Raw genomic sequence first — 17666 nt, forward strand, 5'->3', positions numbered from 1 at the left:
TTCCCTTCCCTCTCTTCTTTTTCCTCTTGCCTGAAACTCAGTTGAGATGGCTGGACCTCCAGCAGACATCTTAATTATTAGAAGCCAACATGGACTCAAAATTGAAAAAGGAAAAAACGATGCCAAATTAATTTCAATTTTCTTTTGTCATAGGAATTGCTATTATAAAGGGGAAATTTTTCACTTACAGCAGCACTTAGGGAATATCAAAGCCAAATGCTGTTCAGCATTAGTTAAAACAAGCTAAAACTGTTGAAGGATATGACTGTTGAAGGATATGAACTTTGGGGAGCCGTTGCACGTTAGATCCTTACTGTTCGTAAGTATTTCTCCTGACCAATGACAATGGACTACTTTAAACATCAGCCAACACGGGACTCATTCTGTCCTATCCAAAGGGTATGTTTTCAATACTTAAAGAGTAAAACCAGGAAACTCCATTTCTAACACTTCAGAAACCAGGACATTTCCCCTCAGTGAACTATGCAGTGAATTTCTTTACTGATATGAGTTCTCTTGCTTGCACGTAAATCAGTTCAGCTTGGAAGAAAAAATTAAAAATTTTTTTAATTCAAAAATGGTAAAACCTTCTTTAAAGCTCTTTGCTTCTTTCTTTGGCACTATCAAAGACATGAAATAGGCATAGTATGTCTAGATATCAGCATGATACTGAAAAAAATATTCTAGAGATATCTGTAAAGGGATAAAGAACTTGCTGTCTTTTTATTATATTTTATTTTTTATTTTGGGCCACACCGCACGTCATGCAGAGTCTTAGTTCCCCGACCAGGGATCAAACCTGTGCCCACTGCAGTGGAAGCGCAGTCTTAACCACTGGACCACCAGGGAAGTCCCACTTGCTTTCAAAAAGGACTGAATATTCACATGTATACAATCTCCTAGAAGCAGCTGATAAGCCTTTTCTAAAATGGAAATAAGTAAACATGTTTCATCCAGGTGGTTTGTCCTTGCCTGTTAAACAAATACTTTATTAATCAAGGTTCTCATCTATCTAGCAGCAAAATTATTTTAGTAATCTCGAGGACTCTCTCTAGTCTGTTAAAGACCATCACGATTCCCCCAAATGATAGAAAACGGAAACACCTAGAAGTCTGTTTGTTTGTTTGTTTGTTTTCCTTAAGCCCTTCTGATATTTTGACAAACTGCGATAGAAAATTTGTGGCTGGGTAGACAGAGCATGAGCATATATAGTGTTAAAGTATGATTCCTAGGGTTAATCTTTTAAGTTTCTTGGCTAATTCCAAACTCCATGTGCAAAATATTAGTAGAGCCATGACTGCTGGGGTTTAACCCCTCTCAAAAGGTTAACCCTTACTCAATATTGCTATGGAAAAGACTTTTCTAATGTACATGAGATAACAGGAAAGTTAGACAGAATCACAACTGGCTGAAGAAATGAACCCAAATAGCATATCTTGTTTAATCGATGCCGTTTGAGTGGAGGTCTCTGGTGCACTATCACAAGGAGGCAGCATGGCTTGGGGGTGAGAATTCCTGTTCCCTTGGCACTCTTTGGCTCTGTGGTCTTGGATAAATTATTGACCGCCTAGCCTCAGTTTCTTCATCTGTAAAATGCTGACAATTCCTAGACACTAACATTTACCGCGTAGAGTTATAAGAATTAAATGAGAAAATGCGTTAAAATATTTAGCCCACGGTCCAGGACATGGTAGCTGCCCAATGAATATTAGCCATTATTATGAAAATATGTAACTGGGCCACCCCTGGGGTACCTGTGCCCTCTCCCTGTACTACTAAAAACAGTTGTAGGAAATTATCACATTCCCAGCTCACTCCCACTTCAAACAAAAGCAAAATGCAGACAACATATCCAATTCCAAAAGCACTGCTACATACATAGCTAAAACTATGGATCTGTGAGGATGTGAAGGAGACAGTTACACTGAATGGGAAAACATCCTTTTAAAACCTCTTTTAAAATCTCTGGTTTTCCCCAGAAATTCTCTCCATATGACTGCTACCCCACCCATCACTTCTCAGTTCTCACCCTCCGCAGCTGTATCCCTCTCCCCATCTCCCATCATCCGTTAATTTGCATATTTCTTTCAGGAAAATATCAACTTATAAGTTCGTATGAACTAAAATTAAAATTACAGGACTTCCCTGGTGGCACAGTGGTTGAGAATCCACCTGCCAATGCAGGGGACATGGGTTTGATCCCTGGTCTGGGAAGATCCCACGTGCCATGGAGCCGCTAAGCCCGTTCGCCACAACTACTGAACCTGAGTTCTAGAGCCCGCGAGCCACAACAACTGAGCCCACGCACCACAACTACTGAAGCCTGCACGCTCTAGGGCCCACGTGGCACAACTACTGAGCCCGCGTGCTGCAACTACTGAAGCCTGCACGCCTAGAGCCTATGCTCCGCAACAAGAGAAGCCACCGCAGCGAGAGGCCTGTGCACTGCAATGAAGAGTGGCCCCTGCTGACCACAACTAGAGAAAGCCCACGTGCAGCAGTGAAGACCCAACACAGCCAAAAATAATAATAATAATAATAAATAAAATAAAATAAAGTTACACCTGCATCGCCCCCAGTAGATCAACTAAAGTATGTTTCAATCTTATATTTTATGTTAAGATTTGGCATTAAAGGATTCCAAAATACCAACATTTATTATAAAATTTTAAATGATAAAATAATGTTATAGAACACTAGGATGCTTTTGTTCCACCTATTATGTCCTAGCCCCATGGATGGTGTGGAGGAGTCTCTTTCTTGCTCTTGCTTTCAGCATGGAAGGACCTCTGAAAAGTCTGAGAATAGGTCTCTATGAGCCTTGTAAGTTAACAGCGTCATTCGTAAATAGACTGTGTGTTTGTGTGTGTGCACGCATGCACACACGCACCCCAATTTCTCTGTTAATGAGATAGGTTGGAACATACAGAAGAGAAATCTATCCCAGATAGGCACGTGGGAAAAGAGGGCAGTTAGAAATAAGAAATGACATCTAAACTGAGACTTGAAGAAAGAATATGAGTTACCCAAGTGAAAAGGGGAGTGAAAGAAAGTGCCCCAGGTAGAGGGAAAGCAAGTGGAAAGATCCAGAGGAAACACAAGAGCTGGTGTCTTTTGAGAACTAAAGGCCACCCTCACCTGACACTTCCAGGAGGTCTTATCCAGGTACAGAGCAGACTCAACGCTGCTTAATTTGTCACATCAAACAAGAAAGGATTCAGGCTGGGAGACCTGCAGATGGTTAAGGGAAACTGGCTGGGGCTTTGGGCTACCTTCTCTCTCTCTCACCTTTGACACAAAGCAGAGCTGAGCAGGCATCAACATTCACAAACCTGATCGAGCTGCTCCTCAAACCTGAATGTGCTTGTGAACCATCTGAGGATCGTGTAAAAACGTAAATTCTGATTCCGTAGATCTGGGGTGAGGCCTGGGAATCTGCATTTCCAGCGAAGTCCCAGAGGATGCCCATGCTGCTGATTTCCAGACCACAGTCTGTGTGGCAGAATTTAGTGACCGCTTGCTTCTCTGAGTGGGACATCAGCAAATGCTCAGCTGACAATCATTTACCTTTGAAAGTAATGCCATTGTCTAGTCTCTTTCTATCCTGAAAGAGATTTTAAAGACCATTTAGTCCAATTACCTCGTTTTAGAATGAAGGAAATAGCTCAGAAATGAGGAAGTGACTTGCTTCAGGTCACTGAGCTACTATATTGATGATAAAGGAATACCCAGCACTCCTGCCCGGGAGGACCCTTCCTCTCCACCACATGGCCGTCCTCCTCAAGAAGTCCAGTCAAAAGAGGATTCCATACAATCTGTGGTTGTCATAGTTGGGGGAAAGAGGACTTAAGGAGTGGAAGATGAAAGGACCAAGGATCATTTTGATGTGACCCTATCCAAGATCCCAGAAGAGGATTATGTGAGCTTTGGGGTAGGACTCCAATCTCCTGATTTTCAGTCTGGACAGCTTATTTTGTATCCTTCTAATTATGATGTCCATGAATCATGTAGCCTGAACCCAGGCTTCCCTTTCTTATAATGCTGCATTTATGATACAATAAATCCCAGTAGCAATTTTTTTAGCATTCTTAGTATTTTTTAGTATTTGCAAAATTCCAAGTGTATTTACAAAATCCTAACCCAAGGGATGAAAAGAATATTGCCATACGTCTAATAGGCATTCTCCAATTGAAAGAGATTGTAATAGATTTATTTCTGTTAGTCATTAGCAACAATAACAAATGTACTGGTTCTTACTTAGACATACATGATTTTATATAAAAACAAATTATTTTATATAAAAACAAATTATTATTTATATAAAAAATTATTATACAAAACTTCCCAGATTTAGAATTTTCCAATGTCCATGCCAAGTAATTGGGCAGAGCTTCAAGAATTTTCTGTTCAGCTAGGCCTTTTTTTGTGTCTCGATAAATAAGTAGTATATTTGGCATTCTTTATTTTGATATTGAACTACTCCTAAGTAACCACATTCAGGTTTCCACTGTTCATATAAATGGTTATTGTCTAATTGTCTCATGTTTTTAAGCATTTCTTTTCATTTGTTCCTTGATTTAAAAGAAAAACCAATCCTATTATCTTCATAAATTCCTACTATTTAAAGTCAAGGTTAAAAAAATATTTTGGTTGACTTCAGATAAATACCTCTAATAAATTTTCAAATATAATAAAAGACTTTAGATGGTTAGATTTTTTTCAAGCTCTTGAAATTTTAATAACTAAGCTCATAATAATGATGATTTAGCAATTTATATTGAAAATCTCTTGTTAAACCAGGTAATATCTAGAGGTTTTTATGGCACAACAATTTACAGACTTGTACTTGGTGTAATTGCTGTCCTGGACCTTGAAAAATGGTTGATCATCTTGGAAATGTAACCAGGTCTCAGAGGATTAATGCTCCTTGGAGAATCATCAAGGTAAATATGTTCAACATATTATAAAAGCCTATTAGAAGGTAGTTTGCATTTCCTCAATTGAATTTAAACCATAAGTAACATCTTGACCCCCATGTACAGAGTGATATATGCATTTGTTTCACGTTAGCATGAAAAGCCTATAATCTGTGTGCTATGCTCATCTTCAGAAAGCAGTATTCATTACAGTATGGTTGACTGTACACATTTTTACATCTCCTCAGTTAAGAGAAATTACAGAATATCAAAACTTAAAAGTATACATATGAATTGAGTTACAAATCCATGTTACAAACCTAGCCCCAAATGTATAGAATGTGACAAACCTCCCTCTTAAGACCCTTCACTCTGGCCTCCAGCTGAGGGTCTGTCTCCAGCCACTGGAGGTCATCTGCTAAAGCTCCATTGCCCAGTTAGTGTTCAATGCAATCAGAATTTTGTTCAATTACAAAAACACTCATCTGCTAAATTATCAGAAGCAATTGTGTGTAACACTCACACTTTAGAAGATTAAACCATATGTTACTAATGGACTGGTTGAAAGTACACTCTAGTGACTGCTATAAAACTGTGGCTTGCCTATTGGCAATTATTTATTTCAGTCATCCTCAGGGCTTATCTCCTTTGCTTCACTGAGTCAACAAATATTTACTGAACTCCTATCATGTGTCAGGCACTGGGCTAGTGCTTGGGGTTATAACATTAAGTTAAAAAAAAGCATAGTCTGTCCTGTGTAAGGACATTATTGCAAATCAAAAATGTGACCAGATCAATACTGTCAGTACAAAGGGAGATACAGATCTAAATAAGGAATAAGTTTGTTTGGAAGTAATGTCTCCCTCTTTGACTTCCACAAGAATTTTCCTCTTTTATAATATATTCAGTACATAATCATTGAAACATCACCTACTGGGTATCAGGCATGGTGGTGCTTGCTCTTGAGAATATAGACAGGAAAAGAGATACAGCCCATATCCTATATAGAATTTATAATCTAGTAGATGAGACAGCATTACACAAATAGTTATAGAAATAATTAATCACCACTTGCTAAGGACTATGAAGCAGAAGTACCAAGTGCTACTAAGAAGACTGTTGTACTCTATTATATACCAGTCTTTAGATCTATACTTGTTTCATCTTTGTATCTTCCACAGAGCTTGGCAAAGTAGACTGAAAAAGTTGACACTTAAGTATTTGTTGAGTGACTGAGCCCTTAATTTGAGAACCAGGTCAGAAAACAGCACTCCTTAAAAATGGAAATATTAATCAAAATAACTAGATGTATTTATTATTACTGTTCAAGGACATTTCTAGTCCTCCTCCGCCAAGCACATGGTAAAATTGTACTTTCCTATCCTCTTGACGATAAGCATGACCATATGACTTGCTTTGACCAACAAAACGGTTATTAGAACTAGTATGTATCACTTCCAAGTAGGAAGAATGTAGTTAGTTGCACACTTAAGAGGAAGTGTGCAATTAACTACATTTCCTTTCCATACCATGACAACAATGTTCCAGATGAAAGGTGATCTATTAGCTTGCATCCCTGGCTGAGCAAAACATGGAGCAGAGCCTCACTACCAGCCAGGTACATACAAACTAATGAAGAAACAACCTTGGTTGTTTTAGGCTTTAGAGTTTTTAAGTATTGCTTCTCATAGAGCTTAACCTAACGCTAACTGACAGATAAAAGTTAGACTTCTGCGGAAAGTGTACCAGGGATTGGGGGTTGGGCAGTGGGAAGACATCTAGAAGTATATTAAATAAACTGCTGATAAGATTAGAGTGATTCTCAAATCTCAGCAAAAGGCTCCCTGAAAAAGGAAGTATCCCTTTGAAATAGATCCTAGTAAACATAATATGTTTGTCATGAGGAAATTTGTCATGTAATTACGAAGGATTTTCCGTGTATGTTACCAGTAAGAAATATTGAAAGAGAAGAGTAGACAAAAAGAACATTTCAATATGTCTCTACTGTATGTACTCTGCTTTTAGTTACCGGTTATAATTATAGAATTTTGGTAAGAATGAGAAAGGCTCCCATTCTAAGACACATTAGAGTGAAGTTCTCATCTGCTTGGTAACAATTTCCAACATTTGGTGATTGGAGACAACACTGACAGTGTCTTAACTAAATAGCAGCTGTGGCTAGAAAGAGTTATGTAGGTTGAAGTTATAAGAAATGAGAGAAACATTTACAATAATAACTTTGGTCTTAAACATGATACAGAAGTTAAATTGCTAAATGCTAAATTGTTAAAATGACTGCTATTTCCCTGCTGTCACAACACATGAGGCAGAATTTTTTTAAATAATCTTTCTGAACTGGACTATCTTTTCACATTCAATGTATTTATTTTCTACCATTTGTAAAATACTATCAAAACAAATATTTTGAGACTTGTTACTAATACGTGTTTTATGAGAAAGGTATTATTTCTCTATTTTACATAATTCATGAGCTTAACCAAATCCTTAAGTATAATTTTATTATGCTGAAAATCCCATTTTCTTCCAGTTAAATATACTTTTAATTTTATTCAGAAGAATGTAAGGATGGGGCAAGAGTTCATGTAACAGAAATGTGATGCAATGATCTTGGCTAGAGAAATATCTATTCTTTTAAGCAGTGGGTTTCAATAGTTATTCTTAAGTAATGACAAATGTCCCTTGTATACTGGACAAACTTCAGTGGAGGAAAATCATAGTCAATGATTTAGAAAATCTTAACTGGAAATAAAGAGATGTACTGAATTTAACAGGAAACAAAATGTATCAATACAATAATAATAAAAATAAATTTAGCAGAAATCACTGTTGAGAACATTAAATAACAAAACACTAAGCTTATTAAAGATGAAAGGGGAAGTGCCAGATAACTGATCATTATTTTAAAACTGTTCCGAGAAGACACTACAGTCCATGGTTTATTTTCCTTTGTGCATAATATTATATAGGAAACAATTTTTCAATTCATTCAATAATATTTCTACTGCACTTTTCCATTTAAATGTGTTCATAAATATTAATCAGTTCCCACAACAACACTGTGAGATAGCTAAGAATTATCCAGAGTTGACGGACTGAGAGCTTAAAATGATGTTTGGCTATGATGCCAAGGACTGCTGAGGGAATTAATAAAAGAGCTGACAACATGCCAAGGACTGCTGAGGGAATTAATAAAAGAGCTGACAACAAAGTCCAGAATCCTGGCTCCTGGCTGTTGCTAGGGCAAAGAAGACTGTCAGAGAATTTCTTGTCCTGTCCTGACTCTTATCTTCCAGTGACACAGAAGTCAAAAGCACCTGCTCCCACATTACACCTGCCTGGTCAGCAAAGCTATCACAGATGCTTCTTCTAGCCTAGTTCTTGGTGTTTCATAGAGTTAGGTATCTCACATCTCCCTAGAAAATATTTTTAAAAATTTTAAATCCACAATTCAGAGACCTGCTGACGACTCAAGAAATCCTCAATGAGTCTGAATGAGGAAAGTCTACTTAGAGCTTAAGAAGGAATATTGTGCAGAGCTACAACCAGTCATACTGGGACTGACTCATCTGAATTCTTTTAATGTTAGGGAGATGTGGTTTGTATGCAGCTGCTGCTGACCAACGGTCCTGGTTTACCAAGGACTGAGGATCTCCTGGCACAAAATACTATCTGTGTTAAAACTGGGGAGGTCTCAGGCAAATCCATATAGTTAATGAGCTTACCTCTCGGTAATGAAATATGCTGGTTCTTCTTTGCTTATCCAGTTGCTTTATTTCTGCAAGTAATCAGATATATAAGGGGCAAAATTAAATTTGAGGAAAAATTTTAAAGTATTTTTTAAAATACTTTTTTACTGCATTATGGTCAAAGTTTCATAGATAGCAAAACTTCATATACAGTATTCAAATTGCCATGGGGACCATCAGTAGGCATAAAAAGCCATATTGAAAACTTGTCTTAAGATCTTTCCTTGTATAAGAGTCAGACTGGAGAGGTCTAAGTCCCCTTGTCCCATCCCAAGGCCTCTTCTCATCTGTAGCTCTCCGCAGTCTTACCTCAGAGCTCTATTCAGGGACAAAGGAAAGTTCCTACCCTTCTCCAGGATACAAGAGAGTCTGAGCTGCTGCCCTGTTTTATCTGCAATGGCTCCTCCCTGCTGTGACTCGCTAGGTGAGGCCTTCTCTGGTTACAACCTGGGAAGCAAGGAACACTCACTGCACTGGCGTGCCCCCATCATCCTCTCCCTCGTGAGTGCTCAGCCAGAAGGGAAGGCGCAGAGATTAGGCTCATTTCAACCACCCGCGGGGGTCTCTGCTCTCACCAAGGCCCCTCTGCTTCTCTTCTTCCACCTGCTTGCTGAACTCTTCTCTCCTTTTGGGAGAAAAACTGGCTCTTACATCATCATCCATTCATTTCTCTGCTATGGATGGAATAGACTGCTAGGTCACGAGGTTTTTGTCGCTTCTATGGCTACTTACTATCTATGTGACTATGAGCAAGTTTGAGGTTTTTCTTTTTTTAATCTTGTGATGCCCAGTTCCTCATCTGTAAAAATGAGGATAATTAGAGTATCTACACCATATGGATCATTGTGAAGATTAAATGAGATAAAAGATGTAAAATGCTTATAAAATTTTTGACACAAAGTAAGCCCTCAATAAAGGATAGTTAATAATATTATTTATCTTCTTGTGATTATTTAAATCCAAGCTTTAGAATTACGAAACTAATAACAACGCTTTTCTTCTCACCTCTTACCTCATTCAGATTTGTAATTTAATCCTTGTAGTAGGTTCACAGTGCTATTTCAATATGATCTTTCTGTAAGTTATGGTCTCCTCTCCTCTGATTTAAACTGTAATTACCCCTTAACTTCCTTCCTGATTATTGTATTTATTTATACATTCCCTTACTCGTTAAACAAACATTTTTTGACTACTTCCTATATTCCAGGGCCTGTGCTGGCACTGGAGAAAGCCTGTGCTTCTTTCTTTCAAAGAAGATGGAGAATCACCTTCACTTGGTCATAGATCTTGATGCAAATGCTGCCTATGACCAGATTCCTTCGTTTGTTCTGACCCTGCCAGATCAACTCATGCTCTTACAGCAGTTACACAAAGCTGGACACTGACATGTCTTACAAGAGAATGTACATTGGAGAATGAAGACTGGAGGAGATGGGCTTTTTGACCCAGGAGTAGAGTATCACATCTTCTGGACACCCTAAATATCTTCCAACAGTTATGATCATGGCATCCAAGGATTCGTTAGACAGAGGTATTTAACTTGTTGGCTACCATTATTGTTTATTCCCAAAATCAAAGACAAAAGAACACTCCCATAGGGACAATCTTGTTCTGCTTCTAATGCCTCTTGACCAATCTGGAAAAATGAGTCTAACCAGGCTGGAATCCAGTTATTAGATATAGGAGGGCTCATAAAGAGTTTGGGATGGACACAAAGACTCCTAAAAACAAATGGTGAGGAATTTTTATGGTTCCAGGCTTTGTATTAGGTTTTTTTTTTTTTAATGTATTTTGTCTCTTGAGTTAGTTTGGGTTGGGTCCTTAGTTTATTTTGTCTGATATGCGGTAGTCTCCCCTGCTTTCTCTTTTTTTTCTTTTAGCCACTCGCGTGGCTTGCGGGATCAAACCCATGCCCACTGCGGTGGAAGCCCTAACCACTGGACTACCAGAGAATGCCCTGTGTTATGTATTTTAATACACACAACACCCCATGTGAAATAAATGCCTTATTTAGTTAAACTTCCAAAACTGTGATGTACAGCAAACATACAGAAAAGTGCATAAAACTTAAACTTGCAGTTTAATGAATTGTTGGAAAATAACACTTATGTGACCCCTACTGAGACGGTCTTGCTCACTTGTCTTGAGTTCATCGACTATAGGCTGGGATGGCTGGAGTGACTAAGATAATGTTTCATCATCCAGCAGGGTAGCACAGACTTACTGAAATGGCAGTAGCAGGTGTTCCCAAAGAGTATGGAATCCCTCAAGGCCTCCTGTGACTCAGGCACAGAACTGAAATGCTATACAGCACTACAACAGCACTGCATGCTGTTGGCCGAAGCAAGTCACAGGCCTAGACCAAATTCATGGAGTAGAGAAGCAGACCCTATTCCATATGGGAGGGTTTGCAGAGTCATATTGCAAGGGGCATAGATACAAGGAAGAGAAGAATTATGGTTGTTTTTGAAATCTACCACAGCCAGTGTTGTGATTTTTTTTTTAAGAGGTGAAAAAACAATATAGGAATTAAGGATGTATCAACTAAGTGATTATAATGATTCTCCACGAATATTCAGCTTGGCAAAAAGAAGCGAGAACATAATGGCAGTGAAGGACAGTGAAGAGGAGATAGGAATCATTGGATTGTAGATATCAGCGGACTCAAGTATTGTTGGAGCTGGAAACTTGAAGACATGAGCTGGAAAACAGAAGCGGGTAGCAAGAGAGTGGGATGCTTGTTTTTGAGATGATAAAGGTGGGAGTGGGCCACTGAAGTGGTGTGAGTGACAAGATCATTGTAGAAGAGAAGTTAAAGGAATTGAGAGGCTAGGGTATTGGAAACATTCAAAATTAAGAGAGAAGTGGAGATGGAAAAATTACAATGAGCTAAGAACTAAAATCTTCAGGAATGGGAAATATGAAAGCAGGGACTGAGGTAGGTTGATAAATATATACATATATATATTTAAATATTTAAAATATATAATATTTACATTTTTATGTTGGAATAGGTCTGTAAGGACATTTATTCAACTTACAGCAGTTATTTCTAGGAAGATAAATTATAACTTGTTGAGTAATGGTGAAAGACAATTTTCACTTTCATTCTATTTGCTTCATTTTTGTTTACAACACACATGTATTATGCATAAATAACTATAGTGAAATAGAGCTTTAAAAAAAGAAGTGGCTGACTTCTCGTCACACAGATCTGGATTTGAATTTCATCTGTAAAATGAGTATGCTCTTACCCACCTCTATGTTGTGATGATCAAGTGAGGTCACTACTTAATGTTCTTATTAGCACAATGACTGGAGCATGGAAGAAGCTCAATATTGTTTGCTATTCCTCCACTCATTGACAAGCCCCCCTACCCACATGCAAGTGCGCTGTGTGAGTGTGTGCACGCCCATACGCCACAGAGAGAGAGAGAGAGAGGACAGAGGTCACGTGTGCACCCAGAGACTCTGTAGCACTTGTGTACCCTCCTTGGAGTATTGTCATATTTGGGGGCAAAAAAAAAAAAAAAGAAAAGAAAAAAAGGAAAAAAATGGGCATATTGTTTATATTGTTTACCTGGCTAATTTTCAGAAGAAACTAATAATAATAAATTATGTATATATTGACACTTCCACTGCAAGCCAAAAGCAGAATTTATTCAACCGTTCTCATTAAGAACTGTTTGCATGTCCAAATGACATTTTTTTAAAATACAGCTTTAAGAACAAGAATAAATTACAGTGTATTAAAAAAATGCTATTTTCCAAGGGTCAACAGTTCTAATGAAGAGCTTAATAGGCAGTGTTATCTTAATATAGGCAGTATCTATTAATAGAAACTAGAAAAATTCTGTGAACCTCACAATAAAATATATAAACCAAAGTTTTTAAAATGAGTATTTTTCTACATGATGCACCGTTAAAACGTAAGTGTGACTGGGGAAGTTAATTCTTAGGTTCCCAAAATGTTAGCATAGGCTATTTTTACCCTGTGATAATTTATACAGCCTACATGAGAGCTCTTATGTAGACAGTGAAGAGTCTACCAAAGGTCAAATGAAAAATTAGTGCCTGATACACTTATACTAGTATTTGACAGGACTAAAAATTAATGGTTGTCAGAACACTGCCTGAAACTGTGGCTCCAAGAGATTAAAATCTTTATTATAAATCTGTGAAATCCTGATTTATTGATTACTGAGAACATGGATTTAGAGTGTCAGTGAAATATAGTGTCTCCTGCCTCCAAGTAAAAGCTTCTTTGAACCCATTCAAAAATTCACAATGGATGAAGATGGAAATTAGGAAATGGAAATTCATACATTCATTCAATGGGCATTATGTGCCAGGCTGTGTGCTACGGACTGAGATACAAAGATGCACAAGACATAGGTCCCAGTCTGAAATAACTTACAGCTGGTAGAGAAGCCTGACACAAAAACAGGTAATAATAAAACAACCCTAAAGAAAAAATACTTAATGTACTTAACAGTAATGGGGAACATGTACGTTACAGAAGTGGGAGGATTTCCTATTACTCAACTCCATTTCTAACTAGTGCTCCTATTATGAGGCAGAACTAGATAATGTGGTCAAAATGAGTAGAGCTTTTCTTTATGCTAACAAAAATGATGAAAGGATTAAGAAGCAGCAACGACAGAACGACCACAGAATTGCTCATTGTACTTCCCATCCCCGATCCTGACAAGCCCAGCCACGTTTCTAAAGGACTGTAAGCCACTCGTGAGTGGGAATTGTGGTGGAGAAGGGGACAGGTGTGACCTGGAAACCCACCTTAGCCAACCAGATATGTTTGTGATTGTGTTTCCACAAATCCCAATACCAGTTTCTATGGGTAGGTAGGTATGAAGTATAGAGAAAAGAGGTTAAAAGCAACTCAAAAACAAAGATAGGGGAGATAATACATGATTTGCTTTTTGCTTCCTGCCTAACAAGTCTTTTGACTACTAAACTGATTTTGCTTTCAGATCCAGAAATTTAGAAATCTAAGCAACAGTTCTTCTTTGTTTATATCTTTTATTTTTGTTTATAACAAGTCAATTTATATAGAAATATGTTAGAGAAAACTAATAAAGCGGATTACTATATTAAAGTCTTTCATGATGGCAGATACCTCATGGTGCATCTCCAATATTTTCAAATGGTACTTATAGCTTCACATGTAAAGTTGGTTTCTTTAGATGCCGTACTCAGATCTTGCTTTTTGAACAAACCTGATAACCTCTGACTTTTAATTGCAGTCTTTAGATAATTTACATTTAATATAATTATCATTATGCCTGTGTTTAAATCTACCATATTGTTACTTGCTTTCTCTTGCTCCCAACTGTTCAGCATTCCTTTTATTTTTTTCTCTTTGTCTGCCTTCTTTTGTATTAATTGAATGCTTTTTAAGAATCCATTTTAGAGGAATAGTGGTTGGAATGTTTAGCTGAAACACAGGAGTAGGTCAAATTATGGAAAAGTATATCAGTACCATTACCCAGTTACCCTGTTACCTGATGTTTTTCTGGGATAGAGATCTTAGGATGGATGTCTAGAATTGGATTAAAGATGTCAACACATATAAACCATTTCTAAGACTCTTGATACTCATTTGTATATTGCTTTTCAAAAGGGTTGGTGTGGAATATTTTTGTTACGAGGTGTTTACGAAAAAATATTGGTAGAGAAGGGTGGATGAGCAATAAAATAATCAATTTTGAAGGTCGTTTTTTAAAATAATAAATAGATACCATTATTTTAAAAAAACACCTTTCAAATATCTGATTCTACAGATGAAGAAACTGGGGCAAAGTAAAGAATCAAACTATATTAAGTTATGAGACGTGTTGTTACTCATTTAATGAAACTTTTTGTACATCATAAAAAATGCATGATTGGAAGGAGATAAAAGGTCAAAAATGAAAATATACAGATAAGATGCATTCAGTATTTGTCACGAAAGTAAACATCCTGCTTAAGAGGTTTGGAGACAAAGAAATTATGGATTCATGCCTGAGCCATGGGGAACTCCACATTGACTGGACCACACTTCATAAGGGGTTTCTGAGATATGTTCATATTTGGATGCCTTTGAAGAATCAAAACTTTTACTCACCTAAGTACTTGAAAGGCATTCTGTATCTTATCTGACAATGTGAGTCCCAGGGAAACAGGATGGAGAGCATGAGTGCGGGCCATTTGTATGGGTCTCTGAGAAAGGGACTCTACATTCTGTCCCACTGCAAGGTTAAATCCCCTGTATGGAAGGCAACAGAACCTTCCACATGAGCTTGAGAGTCCCAAAGAGAGAATCGAGTCTTAATTCTCATTTGAAATTCTAAGAGAAAAAAAGCTTTGCAGAATGTCCTATGACAGTACAGGACAATCACTAGAATAGGAATGGTGGGTCACAGCTAGGTAGAAAAAGGGTCTGAGGTAGCCAGACTCCACCATAACGAAACCAAAGTCTCCTGTGAAAGTTTCCTGGAACTGCTCAAGAGAGGAAGAGAGGTTGGCTGAGTGTGGAATGGTTTCATGGTTTGGGTGAAACTAAACATTTTCCTGATGACACTGTAGAGGTGTTTCAGAGTTTATGCAGCAGGGATGGTTGCTGATGGTGTAGCCAATGTGACCAGAGGCAACCAAAGACTGACAGGGATGGTCTAGCCGAGGAAAAGCAGTTGTATGGATGCTATTAACCAAGGACCTAAAGTCTCTTCACAGACTCCTTGACAACATGTTAGCCCATCTGCAATGTAGAACCTTCACACCCCAGAAGGACAGCCAAGGCAAAGGGAAGTATTGTGAAGTGACAGCCAATTAAAGAGAAACTGAGTTCAAATCATAACTAGCAGAGTTCATCTTGAGTTTATCCATATTTTTTTCTGACTTAACTTCTGACAAATCAAGATGCTCCATAATATACTGATAAAGTTAATTACTTGACCCTAACCCAAAACTCAACATTTGTCCCAATTAAATTTCAATCCATTGCTACATTGTTTGAGATCTTTTTGAATCACAATTTTTCCATTTGGTATTTTAGGTCTCTCTCTCCAAGAGGAGCTCATTTCACATTTTAAACATTTTGGTTTTTTATTCACACACACCTTAATAAGAAGTTTTCTAACAAAGGACCTCATCCCATCACATTTTCCCTCTCCACCATCAAAAATAACTAGACTCACAAAAAAACCACACACTAAAATTTCTAAGTAGGCTTCTCTTCTTGTGGCAAGAGCAGAAATGGAGAGTAGAAAATGATGTATTTTTTTATTAAAAAATTGTAAGGTTACTAAAGAAATTAAATGAAACATATTCCTAATGCAGAACTACTGCCATCTTAAGGCCACAGCCCAGTATTATAAATCAGCTTTCGGTTTTATTTAGCTAAATGGCTTAGAGAGATTAATTTTTAGTCATTTGTACATTTTATCATTTTTTTAAAGTACTAAATAGTCTTTATTATTCCCCCTTAAACAAATTATATGACCCAGAGAAGACGTGTAGATTGGCTTATATTATATAAAAGGTTGAACATTATGTTTACTTTGGGGTATTTAGAAAAGCACATTTTAAACTAATGAAAGATTAAACAATCAGGCCATTCCCCCCACCCCCAAATGTTTGGTAAATAACATTTACAATGTAGATGTTAAAATACAGTATTATAAATCCACAAAATATCACTTAGTGAGTTATTTTAGTGTCTAAAACTTAAGCTAGCTGATCACAAAGTTATTATTTAGGTAAATAACAAATTAAGTAAAAGCCAAGCCTAAGGTTAAAGTTCCTAAATTATAGTATTATCTTTATTAAAATGTAGGTCAGTTATAATGATGAAATTCAATTCTAGAAAATCAGCAATAAAAATCATAACTTCTTATTTCTGAGCTTTTCAAAATTATTTTATAACTTCCTAATTATAAGAAAAAATGTATACGTACAAGGAGTACTAAAGAAACCCTAAAACTTCACAGCATGATATTGATATTACACACAAATAAAAGTACCAAGCTTTTAAAAACTAACAAATAAGCAAAAAACTTAAGCAAAGATCTTTCAAACAACACATATTATTTGCTACACTGGACACAACAACATCTATATGTTAGTCTGCTGAGGCTGCCGTAACAGAGTACCACAGACTGAGAGGCTTAAATAACAGGAAATTATTTTCTCACAGTTCTAAAAGCTGAAAGACCAAGATCAAGGTGCAGCGGTCAGAATGGCTATCATCAAAAAATCTACAAACAGTAAACACTGGAGAGGGTGGGGAGAAAAGGGAACCCTCCTGAACTGCTGGTGGGAATGTAAATTGATACAGCCACTATGGAGAACAGTATGGACGCTCCTTAAAAAACTAAAAATAGAACTACCATACGACCCAGCAATCCCACTACTGGGCATATACCCTGAGAAAACCATAATTCAAAACGAGTCATGTACCACGATGTTCACTGCAGCTCTATTTACAATAGCCAGGACGTGGAAGCAACCTAAGTGTCCATCAACAGATGAATGGATAAAGAAGATGTGGCACATATATACAATGGAATATTACTCAGCCACAAAAAGAAACAAAATTGAGTTATCTGTAGTGAGGCGGATGGACCTAGAGTCTATCATACAGAGTGAAATAAGTCAGAAAGAGTAAAACAAATAACATATCCTAACACATATATATGGAATCTAAAAAAAAAAAAAGGTTCTGAAGAACCTAGGGGCAGGACAGGAATAAAGAGGCAGATGTAGAGAGTGGACTTGAGGACATGGGGAGGGGGAAGGGTAAGCTGGGACGAAGTGAGAGAGTGGCATTGACATATATACACTACCAAATGTAAAGCAGCTAGTGGGAAGCAGCTGCACAGCACAGGGAAATCAGCTTGGTGCTCTGTGACCACCTAGAGGGGTGGGATAGGGAGGGTGGTGGGGAGATGCAAGAGGGAGGGGATATGGGGTTATATTTATACAT

Source organism: Lipotes vexillifer, unplaced genomic scaffold (genome assembly GCF_000442215.2).
Source record: "Lipotes vexillifer unplaced genomic scaffold, Lipotes_vexillifer_v1.1 scaffold18, whole genome shotgun sequence".
Classification (NCBI taxonomy): domain Eukaryota; kingdom Metazoa; phylum Chordata; class Mammalia; order Artiodactyla; family Lipotidae; genus Lipotes; species Lipotes vexillifer.